The following is a 25,454-nucleotide window of genomic DNA, read 5'->3' as shown; positions in this document are numbered from 1 at the left end:
CAGCAGTTCATTTACCTTTCATGCCATCTGCCTAGAGTTACCGCAGACCCTACAGGGTAAGGGCTCAGCCCCACAGAAATGCCTCCACTTCTACAAATTAAGGGTTCCCATGAGTCCCTCCTAAAGTTTTATAATTTGCTAGAACAGCTCACAAAACTCTGATAAACATTTTACTTACTGTTATCATTTATTATAGGGGATACAATTCAGGAACAGCCAGATGGAAGAGATGAATGGGGCAAGGTATGGTGTAGGGATACAGAGCTTCCAGGTACACCACCCTCCCAGCATTGCACATGTTCACCTCCCTGGAAATTCTCCGAACCCTGTTGTTTAGGGGTTTTTTATAGAGGCTTCATTATGCAGACACGATTGATTAGATCATTGGCCATTGGTGATTAACTCAATTCCCAGCTCTTCTTTCTCCCCAGAGGTTGAAGATGGGGCTGAAAGTTCTGAGCTTCTAATTGCTTAGTCTTTCTGGGGACCAGCCCAATCCCAAGGCTGTCTAGGGGCCCACCAGAAGTCACCTCATTACAACAAACGATGCTCCAGTTATCCCTGTCACTCAGGAAATTCCAAGGGTTTATCTCTGTCGCAGGAAATGGAGACAGAGACCAGATACTTTTCTATGAGACCATAATTATAAAAAAATGATTGAGGTGAAATTCACGTAACATAGTTAACCATTTTAAAGTGTACAGTTCATTGGCATTTAGTGCCTCATGATGATATGCAACCACTGCCTCTGGTTTCAAAATTTTCGTCTCCCTATTCTCCCCACTCCCACCTTCTGGCAACCTGTGATCTGCTTTCTGTTCTATGGATTTACCTGTTCTAGACATTTCATGTAAAAATAATCATACAACATGTGTCCTGTTGTGTCTGACTTCTTTCACTTAGTGTAATGTTTCCGAGGTTCAGCCATGTTATAGTAGGTATCAGGGCTTCATTCCTGTTTATGGCTGGGTAACATTCTGTTGCATAGATACACAGTTAATTCTAATACTCAGAATAGTGCCCTAGCCGGTTTGGCTCAGTGGATAGAGCGTCGGCCTGCAGACTCAAGGGTCCCAGGTTCGATTCCGGTCAAGGGCATGTACCTTGGTTGCGGGCACATCCCCAGTAGGGAGTGTGCAGGAGGCAGCTGATCCATGTTTCTCTCTCATCGATGTTTCTAACTCTCTATCCCTCTCCCTTCCTCTCTGTAAAAAATCAATAAAATATATTAAAAACAAAAATTAATACTCAGTTATATTCTGTAAAGTCACCAAGTACATGGGATTAGTGAAAACGACTATTGTTACAAGGGGGAATTTGGGGTTAGTTTCCTGCAAGCCTCTAGTCCAGCGGTTCTCAACCTGTGGGTCGCGATCCCTTTGGGGGTCGAACGACCCTTTCACAGGGGTCGCCTAAGACCATCGGAAAACACATATATAATTACATATTGTTTTTGTGATTAATCACTATGCTTTAATTATGTTCAATTTGTAACAGTGAAATTGGGGGTCACCACAACATGAGTAACTGTATTAAAGGTCGAGGCATTAGGAAGGTTGAGAACCACTGCTCTAGTCACAGTGTTTTCATTAATTGATCAGTGCATAACCTGTGTTGTGTGTGTGTGTGTTTGTTTAAAGGCACCTTACTTAATATACATTGTTGATTCATTAACATCGAACTCAGCCAACAGCACTATAATTCATGCTTGAACCAAGCTTATATAAAAAAATGTATTTTCTTTGTAAGGCATGTTACAGCCTTCCTGTGCTTAGGAACTGTTGACAGCACTTCAGCACTATGCTTTTCAGCTAGCAAAATCACCAACAAAAAGCACAACAGTAGAAAAAACAGTGGCACAAAATATACTAGGACACTTGTTTACAGTCTGAGAGCTGAAATAAGAAGTCTGAGTGGGGAATGAGTTTGTTGGGCGACTCAAAGTTTTCACCACAATGTTTGTCTGTGAGTGTGGAAACCACGAGTGCTGGTTTAGGTTATCAATAAAATTTAGTGGGATCCAGGAATTATGAAGATCAGCTGTACCACCTACTTGCTGCTATGAAAGGTGCTGCTATGAACATATCTGTGCATGTACTAGTATGTGTTTGAGGTCGTTTTCAGTTCTTTTGTGTGGATACCTCGGAGTGGAATAGCCGGGTCAGATGGTAATTTGCTGCACCATTTCATGTTCCCACCAGCAGTATCTGAGGGTTCCTATTTTTCTGCGTCCTTCTCAGTGCTTGTAATTTTCCTGTTTTTTGTTGTGTTATAGCCATACTGGTGGGTATGGAGGCTCATCTATGTTGTAGTGTATATCAATGCTTCATTCCTTTTTAAGGCTGAATAATATTCCATGGTGTGGATGCACCACATTTGCATATCCATCCAACTATCCTGGACACTTGGGTTGCTTCCATGTGTTAGATCAGTGGTTCTCAACCTTCCTAATGCCGCAACCCTTTTTTTTAAAAAAAAAAAAATAAACCCAAACATATTTATTTATTGACTTCAGAGAGGAAGGGAGAATGAGAGAGAGAGATAGAAACATCAATGATGAGAGAGAATCATTGATTGGCTGCTTCCTGCACGCCCTGCACTGGCGATTGAGCCTGCAACCCAGGCTTGTGCCCTTAGCCGGAATCGAACCTGGGACCTTTCAGTCCGCAGGCTGACACTCTATCCACTGAGCCAAGCTGGCTAGGACAAATGCCGCGACCCTTTAATACAGTTCCTCATGTTGTGGTGACCCCCAGTTTCATTGTTACAAGTTAAACATAATTAAAGCATAGTGATTAATCACAAAAACAATATGTAATTACATATGTGTTTTCTGATGGTCTTAGGCGACCCCTGTGAATGGGTTGTTCGATCCCCAAAGGGGTCGCAACCTACAGGTTGAGAACCACTGTTTTCGATACTGTGAATAATGCTGGTATGATCATGAGTAAACAGATTATTTCCTTGAGACCCCTGCTTTCAATTCTTTTGGGCATATACTGAGAAGTTTATTTGCTAGGTTGTCTGGTAAATCTATTTTTTTAAAAATAAATCTTTATTGTTCAGATTATTACAGTTGTTCCTCTTTTTTCCCCCCATAGCTCCCCTCCACCCAGTTCCCACCCCACCCTCTGCCCTTACCCCCCCACTGTCCTCATCCGTAGGTGTACGATTTTTGTCCAGTCTCTTCCTGCATCCCCGCAACCCTTTCCCCCCCAAGAATTGTCAGTCCACTCCCTTTCTATGCCCATGATTCTATTATACTCACCAGTTTACTCTGTTCATTAGATTTTTTATTCACTTGATTTTTAGATTCATTTGTTGATAGCTATGTATTTGTTGTTCATAATTTTTATCTTTACTTTTTTCTTCTTCTTCCTCTTCTTAAAGAATACCTTTCAGCATTTCATATAATACTGGTTTGGTGGTGATGAACTCCTTTAGCTTTTTCTTATCAGTGAAGCTCTTTATCTGACCTTCAATTCTGAATGATTGCTTTGCTGGATAAAGTAATCTTGGTTGTAGGTTCTTGCTATTCATCACTTTGAATATTTCTTGCCACTCCCTTCTGGCCTGCATAGTTTCTGTTGAGAAATCAGCTGACAATCGTATGGGTACTCCCTTGTAGGTAACTGACTTTTTTTCTCTTGCTGCTTTTAAGATTTTCTCTTTGTCTTTTGCTCTTGGCATTTTAATGATGATGTGTCTTGGTGTGGTCCTCTTTGGATTCCTTTTGTTTGGGGTTCTCTGCGCTTCCTGGACTTGTAAGTCTATATCTTTCACCAGATAGGGGAGGTTTTCTGTCATTATTTCTTCAAATAGGTTTTCAATATCTTGCTCTCTCTCTTCTTCTGGCACCCCTATAATTCGGATGTTAGGATGCTTGAAGCTGTCCCAGAGGCTTCTTACACTATCTTGATATTTTTGGATTCTTTTTTCTTTTTGCTTTTCTGGTTGGGTGTTTTTTACTTCTTCGTATTTCAAATCTTTGACTTGATTCTTGGGATCCTCTTGTCTGCTGTTGGATCTCTGTATATTATTCTTTATTTCAGTCAGTGTATGCTTAATTTCTAGTTGGTCTTTTTTCATATCCTCGGGGGGTCTCACTAAATTTATCAGCGGTTTCTAGAAAATTCTTGAAAAATCTTATAACTGTGTTTTTGAACTCTATATCCAGTCATTTGCTTTCCTCCATTTCTGTCATTTGTGATCTGTTTCTTTGTCTCCGCATTTTTTATGCTTCCCTGTGTTGATAGAGTGGCTTTCTGTGCTAGGTGTCCTATAGGGCCCAGTGGATCAGCCTCCCCAATTACCTGGGGTGGATACTCTTGGTGCACCCCTTTGTGGGCTGTGTGCACAGTCTGGTTGTAGTTAAGCCTTGATTGTTGTAGGTATCACTGGGAGGAATTGACCTTCAGGCCAATTGGCTGTGAGAATCAGCTGTGTCTGCAGTGGGAGAACTTCTGTGCTGAAGACACCCTTATGGGGCAAGACTTGCTTCAATGGGGCTTTGGTGCTCACTGAGTCTGCCCCCTGAGTGTGTCCCTTATGGATCTGAGGAGTTGTAATCTGGATGGTCCCAATCTGACCACTGGGTACACAGGCTCTTGGATCTCTAAGGAGGTGCTAACTTAGCCTCTGCCTGAGGCTACCCAGCAGGAGCTACGGAGGATTCTGCAGGTTCCTCTTCCTTGTTTGGGTTTTGGAGGTGCCCAGATGAGGCCCAGCTGTGAAGCAGTGCAAGCTGCTGTGGAGCCTTGGACCTTCTTTTGGAAGTTCTGGGTCTCTCTGACCCAGCTGCAGTTTGTTAGGTAATTTTAGATCTCAAAGGGCCAGCCATTCATATGCAAAAGCCTCTGTGCACAGCTTGGGTGGGGCAGGGTCTCAGGGAATCAACAGGGCGGAGCAAACAGCTATGGCTGATCCCCAGTCCTGCCCTAAGAGGTCCCGGGTCTCAGTGTCCTGGTAATCGCTGCAAGGAACTCTGAGAGAAAGCCGCCCTCGAGTTCTGCCCGCTGCCAGACAGTCCAGTTTTTCCCCGTATGAGTCTGGGTCCCCAGAGACTCACCCGGAACTGGAGTCAGGTCGTCAGGAGCTTGTGCCTCCCTCCCGATTGCAAAAGACACCGGCGTCCTCCATTGCCAGCCCCTTTCCGCATGCGCTCGAGCCTCCGTACCTCTGCACTTTACTTCCGCACCTCCTCTGAGTCTTAGTGTGCTTTTCTCTTTCCTTCTAGTTGTAGAATTTCCACTCAGCCAGCCTTCCTGTGGTTCTGAATGAGGTCTGTTTTGTCTTTTAGTTGTATTTTTGAAGTGGTTGTGTGAGGCAGCAATTTCAGGTGTTTACCTATGCCGCCATCTTGGTTTCTCTGATAAATCTATTTTTAATTTTTGAGGAACCACTATGCTGTTTTTCACAGAAGCTGTAATATTTTCCATTGTTACTAACAGTGCCCAAGGGGCCTAATTTCTCCACGTTCTTGTCAACAATTGTTTTCTCTTTTTTGATACTATCCATAATAATGTGTGAGATAAGTATGTCATTGTGGTTTTGATTTACAGTTCTTTAATAATTAGGGAGCATCTTTTTATTAGTGTGCTTATCGGCCGCATTCTTTGGAGAAATATCTATTCAAGTTCTTTGACTGTTTTTGAATTGTTGTTTTTTTGGTTATTGAAGAGTTATCTCCATATTCTAGATATTAATTCGTTATCAGGTGTATTTTGTAAATATTTTCTCCCATTTTGCAGGTTGCCTTTTCACTGTTAATCATGTCCTTTGATGCATAAAAGTTTTTAATTTTCATGAAGTTCATTTTGCCTATGTATTTTTCTTGCCTGTGCATTGCCTATGTCATATCCAGGAAATCATTACCAAATTCAGTGTCATGAAGCCTTTGACCTACGTTTTCTTTGAAGAGCTTTACAGTTTTAGCTCCTATGGTTAGATGTTTGGTTCATTTTGAGTTAATTTTTGGATATGGTGTTAGGTAAGGGTTGAATTTTTTTCCCCCACAGCTATTGTTATTTATTATATTTTACATTATCCTTGTGATTTTTCTAGATATTAATAATAGCATATCCCAGAGATACTGTTTTAAAAACTTAAAGTTAAAACTTTATTTTTCATAATAATTTTAAAATAAAAATGCAATATTTTTATTATGTATTTCATGTTATCCATTCTACACATTTTATAGTGATAAGTATTTACACATACAATACTTTGCAAAAGGAAATACTTTTTTGGTCTCCCCTAGCAGGCTGCAGATTTCCAAAGCAGAAGTCCTAAACCTCTGAAAGTAGCACTAAAAATAATCTTTCTTTGAAAAAAAAAAAAATATATATATATATATATATATATATATATATATATATATATACACCCTGTATATATATAATAGAAATGTTTGCTGTGTTTTATTTATTTATTTTGGGGGGAGGAAGTTTAAAGAAGTTTCATTTTTGCTTCAAAAACTTTCCCAAAGAGTAGTGATTCATTTTTATTATACATCATCATAATGAACACTGTTCTTCTGGCTTTCATAATAGTGTAAATTCAAGGTCATGTGTGTAACATGTATTTTCTGAAATCCAGTGTATTCATTTGGATATATATGAGGTATCCCTTGTGTTCTTATTCTCATATGAAGGTACTAGCACTATGGCTTCAATAACAAATTATTTATTTATTTAGATATTCTTATTATTTTTTTTTACTCATCACTGAGTTTATTCATCATGACATGCTTCAACCTGAGCAACAAACAAAACACTTCAGAATGCAAATTGAAAAGAAAAAAAAAAGAATGCAGAGTGGATCTTGATCCTCATGGCCTTAAGTTTCTTATTGAAGAGGACAGTTAGGCTGAAGTAATTCCACAGAGTCGGTCCCAGTTTTGTTGCAGAATTTCTCCAGGAATGTTTTCAAGATGGTTTTTCCTATACCTGTCGTGTTTTCCATCTCGGGCACTGCTGTCACTGTAACTCGTACACAGTTTACTGAAGGAAACTAGTTTCAGGTCAAGTTCATTTTACAGCTGTCGAGACTGTTTCCTGACATTTTCCCAGTAATTGCTGGTTCCTGTCACCATCTTTGTTGTCCGACATCAGTCCAGTAACAAATTTTTTAAAATCATAAATAGAACTTGTGTTTGATTTGGGTCTTGGCTAATTTCTAAAGAACCATTCAGCAATCGTGGTCTCAGATAATTAGATACCCCGTGAAGCTGCAATTAATTAAGGGCCTGCTGATTCTAAGAACTAGGCAACCAACAAGGGCATGAGGGGAAAATTACAAATCCTAATGCCAAGTGCAGAGGAAATACCAATAATCTCCTTTTCACTTTTGCAATATATATAAGTATAAAGTAGAGGGAGAGGATAAGAATTATATGAATATCCTATATAATAAAAGGGTAATATGCAAATTGACACTAATAGCAGAATGACTGGGAATGACTGGTCACTATGACACACACTGACCACCAAGGGGCAGACGCTCAATGCAGGAGCTGCCCCCTGGTGGTCAGTGCACTCCCACATGGGGAGCTCTGCTCAACCACAAGCCAGGCTGACGGCTGCCAGCACAGTGGTGGTGGCGGGAGCTTCTTCCGCCTCCTCACTAGTGCTAAGGATGTCTGACTGCCAGCTTAGGCCCGATCCCCCGGGGAGCAGGCCTAAGCCAGCAGGTGGACATCCCCCTTGGGGTCCCAGACTGTGAGAGGGCACAGGCCGGGCTGAGGGACCACCTCCCCCCCCCCCCCCCGAGTGCACAATTTTTTGTGCACTGGGCCTCTAGTTGTTAAATAAAAAGTGCTACAGGACTGGGACAATATTTTGTTGTTGTTAAATTTCCCTCTTATTCTAGTTCAGTAAGATGCTTGTAAAGCAGATTAGTTCCATTGTTGCTATTCAGAACTTGTAGAGAGTAAAAGAATGAATCAACTTCCCTGGTTTAAACTTAATAGTCTTAAAACATGTTATCTTGTAACTTGAACATCTATAATAATAAAAGCGTGATATGCTAATTAGACTGGACATCCTTCCAGACGACCTTCTGAACGAAGCCAGAGCTGCGAGGGAAGCCCAGGTCCTGGGTGTAAGAGGGAAGCCGGTGCCAGCAGCCAGGGGAAGGAAGGCCTACTCTAGTCCAACGGTTCTCAACCTGTGGGTCGCGACCCCTTTGGGGGTCGAACAACCCTTTCATAGGGCTTGCCTAAGACCATCGGAAAACACATATATAATTACATACTGTTTTTGTGATTAATCACTAGGCTTTAATTATGTTCAATTTGTAATAATGAAAATACATCCTGCATATCAGATATTTACATTATGATTCATAATAGTAGCAAAATTACAGTTATGAAGTAGCAACGAAAATAATTTTACAGTTGGGGGTCACCACAACATGAACTGTATTAAAGGGTCGTGGCATTTGGAAGGTTGAGAACCACTGTGTTATGGCCTTTACTTTGAGGTCTATTTTGTCAGATATAAGTATCGAAACCCCAGCTTTTTTCTCATTTCCATTTGCCTGAAAATTTTTTTTCCATCCCTTCACTCTCAGTCTGTGTGAATCCTTTGTTCTGAGGTGGGTCTCTTGCAGACAACAAATATATGGGTCATGTTTTCTTATCCATTTAGCTACCCTGTGTCTTTTGATTGGAGCATTTAATCTATTTACATTTAATGTTATTATTGAAAGTACTTGTTTGTGGTCATTTTTATTATTAATGTTTGTGTTCTTGTCTTTCTGTTTCTTCTTTTTACAGCAGTCCCTTTAGCATTTCTTGCATTGCTGGCTTGGTGGTAATAAACTCTCTTAGCCCTTTTTTGTCTGTGTAGCTCCTGATTCCACCTTCAATTTTGAATGATAGCCTTTCTGGGTATAGTATTCTTGGATTCATTCCCTTGCTTTGCATCACTTTGTATATTTCATTCCAATCCCTTCTTGCCTGGTGTGTTTCTGTGGAGAAGTCAGATGATATTCTAATAGGAGATCTCTTGTAGGTAACTTTCTGTCTCTCTCTTGCAGCCTCTAAGATTCTTACTTTGTCATTGGTGTTTGCCAATTTAATTATGATGTGTCTTGGTTTTGGTCTTTTGGGGTTTATCTTGTTTGGCACTCTGTGTGCTTCTTGGACTTGTGTAGTTTTTTTCTTGCCAGTATCAGGAAAGTTTTCTGTCATTATTTCTTCAAACAGGTTTTCTATTCCTTGCTTCTCCTCCTCTCCTTCTGGTATCCCTATTAAGCGAATGTTGTTCCATTTTGCATTGTCCCAAAGCTCCCTTAGGCTCTCCTCTTGCTTTTAAGTTTTTCTTCCAGTTGCTCCTGTGTTTGTGTGTTTTTTTCCTACCTTGTCTTCTAATTCGCTGATGTGGTCCTCAGCCTCTTCTAGTCTGCTGTTTAAGCCTTCCATTGTGTTCTTTTTTTTTTTTTTTTTTAATATATTTTATTGATTTCTTACAGAGAGGAAGGGAGAGAGATAGAGAGTTAGAAACATCGATGAGAGAGAAACATCGATCAGCTGCCTCCTGCACATCTCCCACTGGGGATATGCCCGCAACCAAGGTACATGCCCTTGACCGGAATCGAACCCGGGACCCTTCAGTCCGCAGGCCGACGCTCCATCCACTGAGCCAAACCGGTTTCGGCCCATTGTGTTCTTTATTGCAGCTATGTCGTTCTTCATTTCCTCTTGGTTCCTTTTCATGTTGGTGACATGCTCATTCAGCTCCTTATAATTCTCATTGAGTTGTGTGCATTTGTCATCCAGCCGTTTGAGCATCCTTATCACCATTACTCTGAATTCTTTCTCTGATAAGTTAGTAGCCTCAGTTTCATTTAACTCCCTTTCTGGTGATTTCTCTTTTTCTTTCCTTTGTGGATTGCTTTTTTGTCTTCCCATGTTTTGCTGTACTGTTTTAATTGTAGTTCCGATTGCTTTGCTACCCAGTTTCTTTAGGGTGTGGTGCTACTGGTGTGACCTCTCAGGTCTCCTGGGCTTGGTAGTCTAGTGTAGCTCCCTACTTGAGCTATTTGGGTTCTCTTGATGTAGGCCTGTGAGCTGGAAAGGCGCAACTGAGGTGTCTAGAAGTCAGCAGCCGTGGAGGGGGTGTTCCAATTTTTGCTGTCTTGCGCCCTTGGTTGAAATCACGTGTGCCCAGCGGGGACTCACAGTGGCACCCAGGAACTGTGTATTGGGGTGGTGGGGCTCAGGAGACCTGCGTTCTGGAAAGGCGTGACTGTGGTGTCCAGAGTTCTCTAGTTGCAGGGTGGGCAGACTCAGCTTTTGCTGCTCCCTCTGTGGTTGGATACACTCGATCCCAGCAGCAGTTCACAGGGGCACCTGTGGTGTATTTGCCAGCAGGGTGTACTGACACACTCTGAAGGGCCCTGGCACTGAAGCCACTGGATTGCAGTGTCTTTGGGCAGGTATCCCAGAAGAGGGAATTCAGTGTTTCTGCAGCCCAGCAGTGCACCCCTGTTTGTTTAAGTGCATGTCCAGCGGGGCTTACAGTGGGGCCCCATGGCTGCCTGTGGAGCGGTGGTCTTGGGAGACCTGCATGCTGGAAAAGTATGCAACTGTAGTGTCCAGAGTTCTGCATCTTTGGGGTGGTGAAACTCAGTTTTTGCTAATGCACCTGTGGTGGATAGGCGTGCGTTCCCGGGTGGTGGCACACAGGAGCACCTGCAGTGAGTTTGCTAGCGCAGGCGCACTGAAGCACTCTGAAGGGCCCTGGCACGCTTAATAGAGGCGTCTTTGGGCTGGTATCCAGGATGGGTGGGTTCAGAATTTCTACTGCCCAGGGAGTGCGTCCCTATTTGTCCGGGATCGGACCCAGTGGAGGCTCACTGCGGCTTCCCAAAGTGCCCTGTGGATAGATGGGCTCAGGGGGAATGAGTAACTGTGGCAGAGTCTTTGCCAGGCACTGAGCTCTGATGCACTGAGGTGCCCTGGCGCTGAAGGGCCCTGGCACTGAAGTCGCAACTGGATGTGTGTGGCAGTTATTCAGGCAGAGGGAATTCAGAATTTCTACTGGGGGGCAGTGCACCTGTGTCTGTACAAAATCACACCCACCTGGGGCTTATAGTGACTCCCAAGAGAAGTCTATGGAGTGAGTGGTGTGCCTCGGAGACCTGCGCTTTGGAGACCTGCGCACTGGAGATGCGCGAATGCGATGTTAGAGGTCTGCCGCTGGGGAGGGGGAGGCTGCACTTACTGCTGCGGGCGCTGTGCTCCTTTGGAGGTGGAGATCCCAGGATCTGCGAGTCTGCGGTGTGGCTGCAGGATTTTGGCTGGAGTGGCTGCTGGGTTGCGGGCAGTGTCCAAGGCCTGTCTGGGTGGTGGTGCTGATGAGTTCCTAGAAGAGGCCACTCTCCCCTTTAAGATGGCGTGGGCTCCATACCCAAGTCCGGCAGTCTGGGGAGTGTCCACAGGTGGTAGTCTCTCCCTGTCCCAGAGAGCCTGGTCTGCCAGCCTCTGCTGCTCCTGCCGGATTTCACTGTCCCTCCCTCAATCACACACACAACACACATATCCCATCCACACACTCTCCTTTAATCCCCTCACTCACTCACTTCCTATCCCTCACTTCCGTCCTGCCAGCCGCCATCTTTTTTCTCCCTTAATACTGATTTGTTATTTCTTTCCAATATTCTTGGTCAGGGCATCTATCCTGTTTCTGTTTCTTTTTGAGTTTCAGGCAGTCCTCTCTCCAGTGGCCTTCCTTTTTGCAGTAGGCACATTGATTGATGCCTAGTGGGTCTTTCTCTTTTCATTTCGGGTCCCGTCTTTCCTTCTAGTTTCCCCGCACCGTTTCTTAAAAAAACGGTGGTCTACTTTAATTTCCTTGTTTCCCGGGCATGGTAAACTTTAAAGGCTATGTCCACCAGCTGGGAGGGATTCATATCCAACACCCAGTCTAAATGTTGGAGCTTCCTTCTGATATCTAGGGCACTTTGCCCAATAAAAGTCATATTTACCACCCGGACATTTTCTGGTGCGTGTGGGTCAGCATCACCGTGCTTTTGATAGGCCTGATCCTTTCTAAAACTTCAGAAGGATCTTCATTTGGTTTCTGTTGAACTGCCTGTATCATATTCAAGTTCTTTTGTTTAGGCACCCCTTTCTTCAGCCCTTCCAATATGCACTTTTGTAATATTCTAGGAAAGCTAGGTCCCTGCTATTCAGGTCCCACTGGGCTCTGTCAAGGGAATGCCCCTGGCTGGGTTAGGGGGAGTCCTGTTAGGATTCTCTTGATGGAGACAATGAACCTCTTCATTAGCATCATATATAGCTAGCCACCTTTCATCTGCCGTGATCAGGATGTTAAGGAGAGCCTGCACATCTTCCCAGTTTGGATTGTGAGTGGCAAAAATTGAGGTGTTAAGATCTGTCATTTTCTCAGGATCATCCCTATATGAGGGGTTGGAATTTTCCCAGTTCAGTAAATCTCAAGTAGAAAATGAAGTATGGGCCAAGTAATGGCCAGTGGACTGGCCTTTCTAGTTTATTTCGCCTATAGGATATTACCTCAAAGGGAATTGTCCCGCTCTGGATACGGGTGCTCCCTGGCCATATTGGGTGCCCTGTGGGTCTTCTAGGGGGAGACCATTCCCTCATCATAGAGGGGTGGGGCTGTCATCCCTCTGGGCCCTATTTCAAGGTTATCCAGCAGTGTGGATGGTAGTGGGGTGAAATTTTCCTGCTGCTAATCCTGGGTCCTCCAGGTTCAGGGCATTAAAGAGGCGCATTTCCTCATTTTCCTTTTCTTCCTGTGTCTTTTTATTATGGAGGAGTTTCTATTTTAAATATTTTTATTGATTTTAGAGAGAGGGAGAGAGGAAGAGAGAGAGAAAAACATCAGTGATGAAAGAGAATCATTAATGGGCTGCCTCTTGCATACCACCTACTGGGGATCGAGCCAGCAACCCAGGTGTGTGCCTTGACCAAGAATCGAACCAGCCACCTCTTAGTTCATAGGTCGACATTCAACTACTGAGCCACACCTGCAGTGCTAGGGGAGGAGTTTTGAAGCCAATTCCCTTCTCTGTATCATTAGTTTGTTCCTTTTCTTTGCCAAATCCTTATTGTTTAAAGACGTAAACGCCTAGACATAAAAGATTTTGTCCTATTTTCATGAACGTAGGCAAAGCAATTCCAACTGTATGATAGTGTAGTAATTTAGGAAATCACTAAGGGGTTATTTTTCTTCATAGTCTAACGCAATGGTCGGCAAACTCATTAGTCAACAGAGCCAAATATCAGCAGTACAACGATTGAAATTCATTTTGAGAGCCAATTTTCTTTTCTTTTTTTAAATTTCAGTTGATCAGCAGCCTAGCCAGGTTCTCTAGCCAGGTTCTAGCCAGGATCTCCAGCCAGGCTCTGTGTTTTATTGTCTTGTTACATCTCTATTTATACCAGTTGATTTTAATCCTATCAATTTCTATTCCAAAGGTTAGGGCGTTTCTTATCTCCGTTCCAGGGAGTAAAGATTATGTAGCTTTCGGGAGGGGGGCGAAGGTTGGGGGTCAATGGGGGGATGAGGACACATTTGCAATACCTTAACCAATAAAGAAATTAAAAATAAAAGTAACATATGATTGTTACAAAAAAAATAAAATAAAATGATTAATTACCTACCTGGCACTTACTTAAGGGGTTTTATTTCCTCCCTAACTTCAGGGAAAAATCCCTACCTGGGGAAACAACCTTTCTTGGAGAGGTGACCTTGGTTAAAACACATAGCGCCAAGAAGGGGAGCAAACATATTAAGAACAGTATGCCATATACACCAGGTCCCTTGAAACATATGCTGTGCAGATGTTTCTTCCCTGCAGCGACTGTGTCAAGCAGCAAGGATGGACCGGCTTCCAACAAATTCCCCCTTTTTTATTTTTTAAATGATAGCGCATGTAAATCAGCAGCCACCTCTCGGATTGGGTTGTTTAAGACTCGGAAGAAGACTGACAAGCAATGATAGCGAGCATAGCTATAAACATAGTGGATGGAGTGCACAAGGAGTCTTGTTCCTGTAGAAGGTTGCTGGCCTCTTCAGTCAAGGGATTTCAGCTATCCTTAAGTCGGTGGTTTGGTTGTCCTTGTTGATCTGGCTAGCGGGCGGTGTCATTGGCGATGGGCTTCCCAAAGCGTCAGCAAGTTGAAGGGCTGCATCAAAGGGTCCATCAGGACCGCACTCGATGGTGGTGTCGGTGTCCAGGGAAGAGTCAGCTGTGCCCTCTGGTTTGGCTAAAGGTCCCTGTTCGGGCGCCATCTGTTGGGGTCCAACCCCAGCAGGTCCAGGGATTTCCAAAGGTGTGGACGGAGTCGGTGAAGAAGGAATGACATGGAGACAGCATTCAGTTGATCAGCACCTAGCCAAGTTCTCTAGCCAGGTTCTAGCCAGGATCTCCAGCCAGGTTCTGTCGAGAGCCAAATTTTTTTAACTTAAACTATATAGGTAGGTACATTGTTATTAACTTAACTAGAGATCTGGTGCACGAAATTCGTGCATGGGTGTGTGTGTGTGTGTGTGTGTGTGTGTCCGTCCTTCAGCCCAGCCTGCACCCTCTTCATCTGGGACTCCTCAAGGGATGCCTGGCGGGCCCTTGCAGCCCTGGCTTCGTCCGGAAGGTCATCTGGATGGTCGTTCTGCTGTTTGGTCTAATTAGCATATTAGCTCTTTATTATATAGGATTAGGGTACTCCTAAGGCCTAGGAAGAGCCACACTCAAAAGGCCAAAGAGCTGCATGTGGCTTGAGAGCTGCAGTTTGCTGACCACGGGTCTAACATATACATAGGCCAAGCAGTGTGAAAATAGAAAATCAGTTCCTTCTTAGTCATTGGATTATAGCTGTACATGGACCAATCTGCTAAAATTTGGCCCAGTGGGCTCCTTTCAAGAGTCAAAACAGAACAACCCTGATAGCACAAAAGTACCAACCCAAAACCATAACCATAGAAAAACCCCAGACAAAATGGGAACATATGAACAAAACTTAGACCCATAATTCCTTTATTTCAAATGAGCACTCAAAAGCAAGTCCTATGACTTATCTCCTGGCAACCAATGCTGCAAGTGGTCCTAGCCCTATCTAAATGGCACCAAGCCAAAGTGGCACAAAGCCTAAGTGGCTCGAAGCCTAAGCGTCAGGATAGCCTAGGATACCCTTACCAACTGGTACCACAAATGGTCCTAACTGGACCCAAGTGGCATAACGCCAGGTGGCACAACGACCAAGTGGCAGGGATAAAGGACCTCCAGTTTGCATGCTGGTTTGGCTTAACCAGTCTTGGAATCCATCTGCTCCCCAGAAACCCATTTCCTTTCACCAGCCAAGTGATTCAGGCAGCGGATGCCTTGAGAAGGAGTTTAGGAAAATACCCCTAGGAAAGCTCATGGCAGTTACTGGGAAGTTCCCACGGTCCCGCTCCCAGGATGAGCCTGCCACAGGCAGCTGGGACCCCAACCTGGGTCCTTAAAAACGCAGGGTCTGCTGCCTGTTGCAATGAAAGCCAAACTCATGAGACAAGTGCTGGTGCAAAAGGAAAGAGGTTTATTCAGGTGCCACAACCTGGGAGAACTATGGACTCACTTGTCAAAGATTATCTCCCCTTCTTAGGGATAGGGAAGGGAACACTTTCTTAAAAATTCTCACCTGAGAATATGTTTTTTTAGTTTATTTGAGAGAGAAAGAGAAAGAGAGTAACATCAATTGGTTGCCTCCCATATGTACCCAGATTTAGGGATGAAACCCACAACCTAGGTATGTGCCCTGACCAGGAATCAAACGCGCAACCTTTTGGTGTGTGGGATGACACTCCAACCAACTGAGCCAGCCAGGGCAGGAGGGGAGGGTTTTTTTCCTATTCAATTATCTTGCTAGCTTCCAGCCTGCTCAGGCCCCATCCATATATCTCTCTTTTTTATTAATATGCTTTTATTGGTTTAAGAGAGAGGGAGAGATAGAAACATCAACAATGAGAGAGAATCATTGATAAGCTGCCTCCTGCAGGCCCCCTATTTGGGATTGAGCCGACAACCCAGGGATGTGCCCTTATCAGGAATCAAATGTGACCTCCTGGTTCATAGGTTGACACTCAACCACTGAGCCACACTGACTCGGCCATTCATCTTTCTAGCTTTTGGCACACTTGGTCCCTGTCCATTCATCTTTGTAGGTAACAATTTGCTTTTCTCTTGCTACTTTTAAGATTCTCTATTTGTCTTTAATTTTTGTTGTTTTAATTATGATGTGTCTCAGCATGGGCCTATTTGGGTTCTTCTTGCTTAGGGTTCTCTATGCCTTCTGTACTTGTGTGACTTTTTGTTTTACCAGGTTAGGGAAGTTTTCAGCCATTATTTCTTCAAGCATGTTCTCTGTCCCATTTTCCCTTTCTGTCTCTTCTGGCTCATCTGCTATTCGAATATTGTTTCGTTTCATTTGTCCCACAGCTCCCTTAAGCTGTCCTCCTGTTTTGTAATTGTTTTTTCTTCTTGGTTCTCTGATTGATTTTTTCAACACTGTCTTCTAATTCAGTGGTCGCCAACCGGTAGTCCATGGACCACTGTTGGTCCGTGAGGTCCAAAAGACTGGCAACCGCTGCTCTAATTCACTGATTCAGTCCTGAGCTTCCCCTAATCTGCTGTGTGTTACTTCCAATGTGTTCTTTATTTGTGCTCTATCATTCTTTATTTCTGACTGTTCTTTTTTCATAGTTACTATACCTTTTCTCATGCTGTTGAGCATCTTTACTATCATTCTGAAGTCTGTTTCAGATAAGTTTCTTATCTCTGTTTCATTTATCTCTTCTGGAGAATTCTCTTATTCTTTCATTTTTGAGTTGTTTCTTTGTTTCCTCATTTTGGCTGCCTGTTTGGGTTTGTGACTATGTATTAGGTAAATCTGCTTTGGCTCTCAATCTCTAGTACAGGACAGTGTCAAATGCTGTTTCTGACTGATTAGATCAGGCTAAGACTCAAAGCCTCCAGAGACCACCTCTGGCTGCAGACTGATAAGATTCCTCTTGATCTGCCCTCAGGCAATCATCCACAGGTGTGGCAAGAGTTTTTTTCAACAGGGTGGGATAATTGTTTCTGCCTGGAGGCTAATTGTTAATCTCAAGTTTAGTAAGGGTCAAGCTGTTTTCCAATAGGGTGGGAAAGATTACCTCCTCAGCATGAGGGAATGGCTCAGCACAGGAAACTGGGGTGTCTGCCTTCTGAGCTCTGACCCTAGAGCCCTTGATCCTGGCTTCTGCTCACCCAGCTCCAGTCCATTCTGCTGTTCCTCTGTCAGAGCACAAGATGGGTGGCTCTACAGGGAATTTTATGTGTTGGCCCTTTTAGAGGGTTGAATTTCTAGCCGTTTCTCACTGATAGCTATCCCGCTGCCTTACACAGCCAAATATTATGTGGGTGCCCTTCTCAGTTCTAGTGCTTTCTGCTGGGGGGCCCAGCTTGGGAATTACACCCCAGAGTTCTCAGTGGCAACCCCCACAGCTGATATATATCTCTCTGGAACTTCAGCTGCTGTCTGTGGGTCCTTAGCCAGCCCTTTCTTGCCTCCGCCTCTCCTAACAGCCTTTATGCAGTCTCCACTTTTGGTCCTTGGTTATCAGGGTTCTCTCTAGCAAGCCTTCTGTGATTATTCAGTAAGTTTTTCTGTATTTTAGTTGTAATCCCAGTTTGGAGTTGGGAGTATGTCTGTGTAGCATCCACTTACTCTGTTGCCATTTTTAATCTGTGTCCATTCATCTTTCTAACTTTTGCTGCAAGAACGTCCTCCGTGAGCCATCTTGGCCAATGTGGGAGAATCCCTGGCACACCGACTAGGGCTGCTGCCTACAGTAACAATTGTACTTAAATGGACTTGTGTTTACTGGTTTAATGTTTGCTCTATTGTTAGAATGTAAGCTCTTGAGAGCACAACTCTTGTCAGTTTTGTTCTCTGTGATACTGGCCTTTAGTTCAAGAGGTGGCACTTGGTAAATATTTGTTGAATGAGTGACTAAATGGATGAACCAAATTGATTTTGGAGGGAGCAGCTATTGTCTGTCAGGAAACTTGACAACAACCAGTATGTAAGTCAACCCCCACTTTTAAAAAATGAGGTAAAATTCACATTGCATAAAATTATTTTTCATTGAACAATTCAGCGGCATTTTGTGTATATTCACATTGTTGTACAATGACCACCATTCCCACCATTCTCTAGTTTCAAAATATTTTCTTTAGCCCTGGCTGGTTTGGCTCAGTTGATAGAGTGTTGGCCTGCAGACTGAAGTGTCTCGGGTTCGATTCTGGTCAAGGGCACATGCCTGGGTTGAGAGCTTGATCCCCAGTAGGAGGCATGCAGGAGGCAGCCAACCGATGATTCTCATTGATGTTTCTATTTCTCTCCCTCCCTTCCTCTCTGAAATTAATAAAAAATATATATTAAAAAAATACTTTCTTTACTCCAAAGGAAATTTTGTACCCACTAAGCAATTGTTTCTGATGTGATCTTTTGTGTCTGGCTTCTTTCCCTTAGTATAACTGTTTATGAGTTCATCTACACTGTAGAGTGAGTCAGACTTCATTCCCTTTTATGACTGAACTAGTGGCCCGGTGCATGAAATTTGTGCACGGGGGGGGGGGGAGTGGGGGTGTTGTCCCTCATCCTGGCCTGCACCCTGTCCAATCTGGGACCCCTCGGGGGATGTCCGACTGCTGGCTTAGGCCCGATCCCACAGCACTTGGGCATCCCTCTCACAATCCGGGACTGCTGGCTTAGGCCCGATCCCACAGCACTTGGGCATCCCTCTCACAATCCGGGACTGCTGGCTCCTAACTACTCACCTGCCTGACTGCCCAGTTGCCTCTAACCACTCTACCTGCTGGCCTGCTTGCCCCCAACTGCCCCCCTGCTGGCCTTCTCACCCCTGCTGGCCTCATGGCCCCCAACTGCCCTCCCCGGCTGGTCTCCCAGTCTAATTAGCATATTACCCCTTTATTAGTATAGACTAGAGGCCCAGTGCTCAAAATTCATGCACAGGATGGGGGTCCCCTCAGCCCAGCCTGCACCCTCTCCAATCTGGGACCCCTTGGGGGATGTCCGACTGCCAGTTTAGGATCCGGCCTAAACTGGCAGTCGGACAACCCTCTCAAAATCCAGAACCACTGGCTCCTAACTGCTCACCTGCCTGCCTGCCTGCCTCATCGCCCCTAACTGGCTCCCTTGCCAGCCTGATTACCCTAACCACCTCTGCCTGCCGACCTGATCGCCCATAACTGACCAATCTGCCAGGCTGGTCACCCCAACTGCCCCTCCTGCCAACCTGGTTGACCCCTAACTGCCCCCCCCCCCCTGCCAGCAGGGTTGCCCCCAAATTCCCCTCCTGCCAGCCTGGTCACCCCCAACTACCCTCCCTGCTGGCCTGGTCACCCCTTACTGCCCCTCCTGCTGGCCTGGTTGCCCCACGCAGCCTGCTGTTCAGTCGTTTGGTCGTCCCTCACTAACTCCCCTGCCGGCCTTGTCACCCCACTCAGCCTGTTCGGTCATCCATTCGGTTGTTTTGGATGTGACGGCCCCTGGCTCTTTTTATACACTGTGTGGCCAGATTATTATGACCACCAGACGTTTGTAGGCAAATTAGCTATAATTTCGCACTGAAGTTGCTAGAGGGACAGATCATTATAAATGTCTGAATAGCACAACATACCTAAGAATCGTTGCTGATCAAGTTCATCCTATCATGTTGATGGTATATCCCAATGGAGTTGGCTTCTTCCAACAAGACAATGCGCCATGCCACGGTGCTTGTATTGTGCAGGAGTGGTTTCAAGAACATGAGGGAGCCGAAACCGGTTTGGCTCAGTGGATAGAGCGTCGGCCTGCGGACTGAAAGGTCCCAGGTTCGATTCCGGTCAAGGGCATGTACCTGGGTTGCGGGCATAGCCCCAGTGGGAGATGTGCAGGAGGCAGCTGATCGATGTTTCTTTCTCATCGATGTTTCTAACTATCTCTCTCCCTTCCTCTCTGTAAAAAATCAATAAAATATATTTAAAAAAAAAAAAGAACATGAGGGAGACTTGACTTTGCTTAGGTGGCCCCCACAATCACAAGATCTCATTCCAATTGAGCATTTGTGGGACGAAGTTAAAAGAGCCATCAGGCAGCTGGTTCCACAACCATCAAATCTCACAGAACTGGACAGTGCTATTCATCAGGCATGGTGTCAGATTCCTCGCATCACCTTTCAACATCTTGTGGAGTCAATGCCACAAAGAATCGCCGCAGTATTGAAGGCAAAAGGTGGCCCAACGAAGTACTTATGGGGTGGTTATAATAATCTGGCCGGTCATAATAATCTGGCCACTCAGTGTATATGGATAATGTTCCACTTTATGTGTTTTCCGATGGTCTTAGGCGACCCCTGTGAAAGTGTCGTTCGACCCCCAAAGGGGTTGCGACCCACAGGTTGAGAACCGCTGCTCTAGAACGTGAACTGGGCATTCATTGGTTGTGGTCTGGGAGAGCATACTAGTGCTTCCCCAAGACAAGGCAGTGTGTCCAGGATGAGTAAATTGGTTCCCAGGTATAGTACGACTGATCAAGTGAATGGAGTCGTGCTGAAATGCTTTCTGTATATCTGCTCATTGTCCTGGATTTGGCAAGAGGTATTTGAAGCCCTTCTTTCTTCTTTTTCTTCTTCCTTCTTCCTCCCTCCTCCTTCCTCCCTCCTCCTTCCTCCTTCCTCCTTCCTCCCTCCTCCCTCCTCCTCCCTCCTCCCTCCTCCCTCCTCCCTCCTCCCTCCTCCCTCCTCCCTCCTCCCTCCTCCCTCCTCCCTCCTCCCTCCTCCCTCCTCCCTTCGTTTCAACAGTGACTTACATCCTATATCCTCGCTGTCTACTAGAAATATGCAAGCCACATTTAAAAAGGCCAAAAGATACGGTGAAACTAATCTTAATAATATAACTTATTTGACCCAATATATCCAAAATAATATGATTTCCGCATGTAATCAGTATTTTTTAATTTTCCAGCTATTTTACATTCTTTTTTTTATACCAAGTCTTTGCAATGGTATATATGTGTGTTACACTTACTGCATATCTCAATTTAACCACTAGATTTTATCAGAAAGACTTTATGTATTTAGGTTCCACAAAATTTAGAGTCGGAGAAAGAAGTAGATTCACAGATCTAGATTGTTCCAGATGTACATAAAGATCTTCTAGTAACCCAACCAAGTATGGACTGTTTCATAGTCATGGTTTCTTTCTAACTTTGAATTTTGAAATAATTTTAGAAACACAGAAGAGTTGCAAAGATTATACAGAGTGCTCTTATTCCCCACATCTTGCTTCCCTAATGTAAACACTTTATATGACTACGGCCCATGGTCAAAATGAAGAAATTAACACTGGTACAATATTTACTGTGAACAAACATTACTTGGACTTCCCCATTTCCTACAAATGTTTGTTCTGTTCTAGAATCCACTCCAGAAGCCTCCATTGCCTTTAGCTGTCATGTCTGTTTTACCTCCTTCAATCTTGGACAGTTTCTCAGTCTTCCTTTTTCTTTCATGACCTTGATAGTTTTGAAATATGCTAGTCAGACATTTTGTAGAATGCCTCCCACTTTGGGTTTGTCTGGTGTTTTTCTCACAATTAGACTGAGGTTGTAGATTTTATTTTAGTAAGGCAAGCACAGTGCTTAAGAGCCCCTCTCATCACATCAGTGTGGACTGATACTAACTTAACTTATTACTGGGGATGTTAATCTTGATCTTTAGGTTAAGAAGGTATCTCCCAGGTTTTTCCACTGCAAAATTACTATTTGTCTTTTTCTATATTGTTAGAAGTGAGTCACTCAAGTCCAGCCCACACTCTATGGGAGAAGTTAATCCCCACATCCAGGTAGACATAGTTAGAACCACCCAGGTAGCTAATATCCATTGCGGGGGAGATGGTTTGAGACTGTGCATATCTCCTGTTTATTTTTCATGTTTTATCCACTAGTTTAGCATCCATTATTGTTGTTCTGTAATGACTTTTATTTCCGTCATTCCTTCTACATTTATTAATGAGGATTTCCCTGAAAGAAGGAAGGCTGTCTCTTCTTCCCCACTTATTTATTCAGTCATTTATTTGTATTCATGGATATTTGTATGTGCTTTTTCCTTTGGATTATAATCCAGTCCTATTGTTATTTATTTTGTTGTTCAAATTATTCTCACTCTGATGGGCAGGATCTTCCTTAAGTTGGTCCCTGTGCCTTTTCATCATGTTCCCATGGTTTTTTGGGTGCTTCTTCACTTTCTGGCACCAAAGGGTACTTCAGGCTCATCTTAGTTTTCCTCTGCCCCAGCCCTAGAATCAGCCATTTCTCCAAGGAGTCCTGGTCCCTTTTATTGTAGAACTAGAGGCCTGGTGCATGATATTCATGCACTCAAGTGGACTCCTCAGCTTGGCCTGGGCTCTCTTGCAGCCCGGGAGCCCTCAGGGGATGTCTGACTGATGGCATTCGGACATCCGTAGCGCTGCTGCGGAGGCAGGAGAGGCTCCCACCACCACCACTGCACTCACCAGCCCTGAACCCAGCTCAGGGCTTCTGACTGAGTGGTGCTCCCCCTGCAGGAGCACACTGACCACCAGGGGGCAGCTCCTGCATTGAGCATCTGCTTCCAGGTGGTCAGTGTGCATCATAGCAACCGGTCATTCCACTGTTTTGTCAATTTGCGTATTAGCCTTTTATTATAAAGGACTACTGGCCCGGTGCACAAAATTCGTGCATGTGGGGGGGGTATTGTCCCTCAGCCCGGCCTGCACCCTCTCCAATCTGGGACCCCTTAGGGGATGTCCGACTGCCAGTTTAGGCCCAATCCCACTAAACCGGCAGTCGGATATCTCTCTCGCAATCCGGGACCATTGGCTCCTAACCACTCAGCGGCCTGCCTGCCTGATCACCCCTAACCACTCTGCCTGCCGGCCTGATCACCCCCAACTGCCCTCCCCTGCTGGCCTGATCTCCCCTAACCGCCTCTGCCTCGGCCCCGCCACCATGGCTTTGTCCGGAAGGATGTCCAGAAGGTCTCCTGGTCTAATTAGCATGTTACCCTTTTATTAGTACAGATGGTATTTGTTGATTTTTTACAGAGAGGAAGGTAGAGGGATAGAGAGCTAGAAACATCGATGAGAGAGAAACATTCATCAGCTGCCCCCCGCACGCCCCCCACTGGGGATGTGCCCGCAACCAAGGTACATGCCCTGGACTGGAATCGAACCTGGGACCCTTCAGTCCACAGGCTGACGCTCTATCCACTGAGCCAAACCGGTCAGGGAGGTATAGATGGTATTTGAAAGCCAAGATATGGGAACAAAGTGTGTTCATTGCTCCTGGGGTGTCACTGCATTTAATCACCCTCATATGACAGAGGTGGGAAAGGTATGCGTATATAATAACTGCCCCCTGTTTATTTCCCTGTCTGTCTGTATATAAAAATAAACATCACTTCATACTGATGCCTTCAGCTCTAGACCAGCACCGCTGAATTCATTCTGCCATTCCTCCATTGTTTAAGTGCTTTCTCTGAAAGAAGAAACCAAGCTCTCATTATCCACAGTATATTTGCTTATTTGTTTAACACTAGTTACCTGGAAAGTAGTTTCAGAATTGCTAACCAGTACTCACACTCCTGTGACAAATGATTTGACCAGCTCGAGTGCATGTCATTCTTTTTTCTTTGGCCTTTCAGTGTCTAATTAAAACCCTTCATTACAATGTTATCTGTGATACTTTTCCTCCACCTGTATGGTTGTGGTATGTCATACATTTATATTATAGTTACATGCATTAGTCACAGTTTTTAGCCCATCTTGAGTCCCCTACCCCCACCCATCTGGTTATTATTATTTTAGTTTGTGTTCAGTGAAATTTCCTCTGGGTTTGACATTCATGCTTGTACCATGACAGTACCGTACAGAACAGTACCATCCCCCGCAAACCCCTTATGCAGCCCCTTTGAAGTTAGCTCCTCCTACCACCCTCAGTCCCTTAAAACCACTCATCTGTTTTCCATCCCTGTAGTCTTGCCTCTTCCAGAATGTCATATAAATAGACTCACACAACGTACAGTCCTTTGTGTCTAGTTTCTTTCACTGAGCAGGATGGACTTAAGATGCACCCCCATTGTTGGCATGTTCGGACAGTTCATTTGTCCTTGTCTGTATGCACTGTACTTTGTTTGCTGGGGAAGGACACCTGGGTGCTTCCTCATGTTGGTCATTATGAGTGAAGTTGTCCTAAACATTTGCATACAGATATTTTATGAATGTAAGTTTGCAGATAATACCAGGGAGTGGGATTGTTGGGTCTTACAGGACAGGTATATTTAACTTTATAAGAAACTGCCCGACAATTTTCTTAAGTGGCTATACCCCTTTACATTATCCCCAGCAGAAGTGGGTTCTAGATGCTCTTGCCCTAGCAGGTTTGGTTAAGTGGATAGAGTGTCGGTCTGTGGACCAAAGGGTCCCGGGTTCGATTCTGGTCAAGGGCATGTACCTCAGTTGCAGATTCCAGGCCCTGTGTGGGACACACAGCGTGTGTGGGACAACCAATAGATGTGTCTCCCTCACATTGGTGTTCCTCTCTGTCTCTCCCTCTCCCTTCCACTCTTTCTAAAAAAATCAATGGAAAAAATGTCCTCGGGTAAGGATTAAAAAATTAAAAAAATGGATGCTCTTGCATTCTAATCAACATGTTATAAAGTTATTTGTTTTCTTTTTGCCTTTCTAATGAGTATGTAATCGTATCTCCCTCTTAAAAAAAAAGTTTTTATTGATTTCAGAGAGAGAACCATTGATCTGCTGCCTCCTGCACGACCCCTACTGGGGATTGAGCCAGCAACTGGGCATGTGCCCTGACCAGGAATTGAATCCTGACCTCCTGGTTCATAGGTCAACACTCAACTACTGAGCCACATTGGCCAGGCTGTATATCTCTTTTTAAAAAATAACTTTAGCCCTAACCGGTTTGGCTCAGTGGATAAAGCATTGGCCGGTGGACTCGGGTCCCAGGTTCGATTCTGGTCAAGGGCATGTACCTTGGTTGCGGGCACATACCCAGTAGGGAGTGTGCAGGAGGCAGCTGATCGATGTTTTTCTCTCATCAATGTTTCTATCTTTCTATCCCTCTCCCTTTCTCTCTGTAAAAAATCAATAAAATATATTAAAAAAATAACTTTATTGAGATATAATTTATATTCCATATAATTAGTCCATTTAAAGTATACATTTCATTGTTTTTTAGTATATTCAGATTTGTACAACCATCACCACTAATTCTAGAATGTTTTCTAAAAGAAGCCATGTCCCCATTAGCAGTCACGCTTCATTCCCCTCCCCCAGTCCCTGGCAACTACTAACCTACTTTCTGTCTCTGTGGATTGGCC

At 44.3% G+C, this 25,454-nt stretch overlaps 1 protein-coding gene across 13 annotated transcripts in view; it reads left to right on the top strand.

Annotated features, from left to right (window-relative positions):
* MLLT1 (MLLT1 super elongation complex subunit) overlaps positions 1–25,454 on the top strand; it is an 82,903-nt gene that overhangs the window by 22,539 nt on the left and 34,910 nt on the right. The gene's annotated exons all lie outside the window — the stretch shown is intronic.

This window comes from Myotis myotis, unplaced genomic scaffold, assembly GCF_014108235.1.
Source record: "Myotis myotis isolate mMyoMyo1 unplaced genomic scaffold, mMyoMyo1.p scaffold_m19_p_6, whole genome shotgun sequence".
Taxonomy (NCBI): Eukaryota; Metazoa; Chordata; class Mammalia; order Chiroptera; family Vespertilionidae; genus Myotis; species Myotis myotis.
The sequence above is the reverse complement of the archived record's forward strand: the minus strand, read 5'-3'. Positions and strand labels throughout refer to the sequence as shown.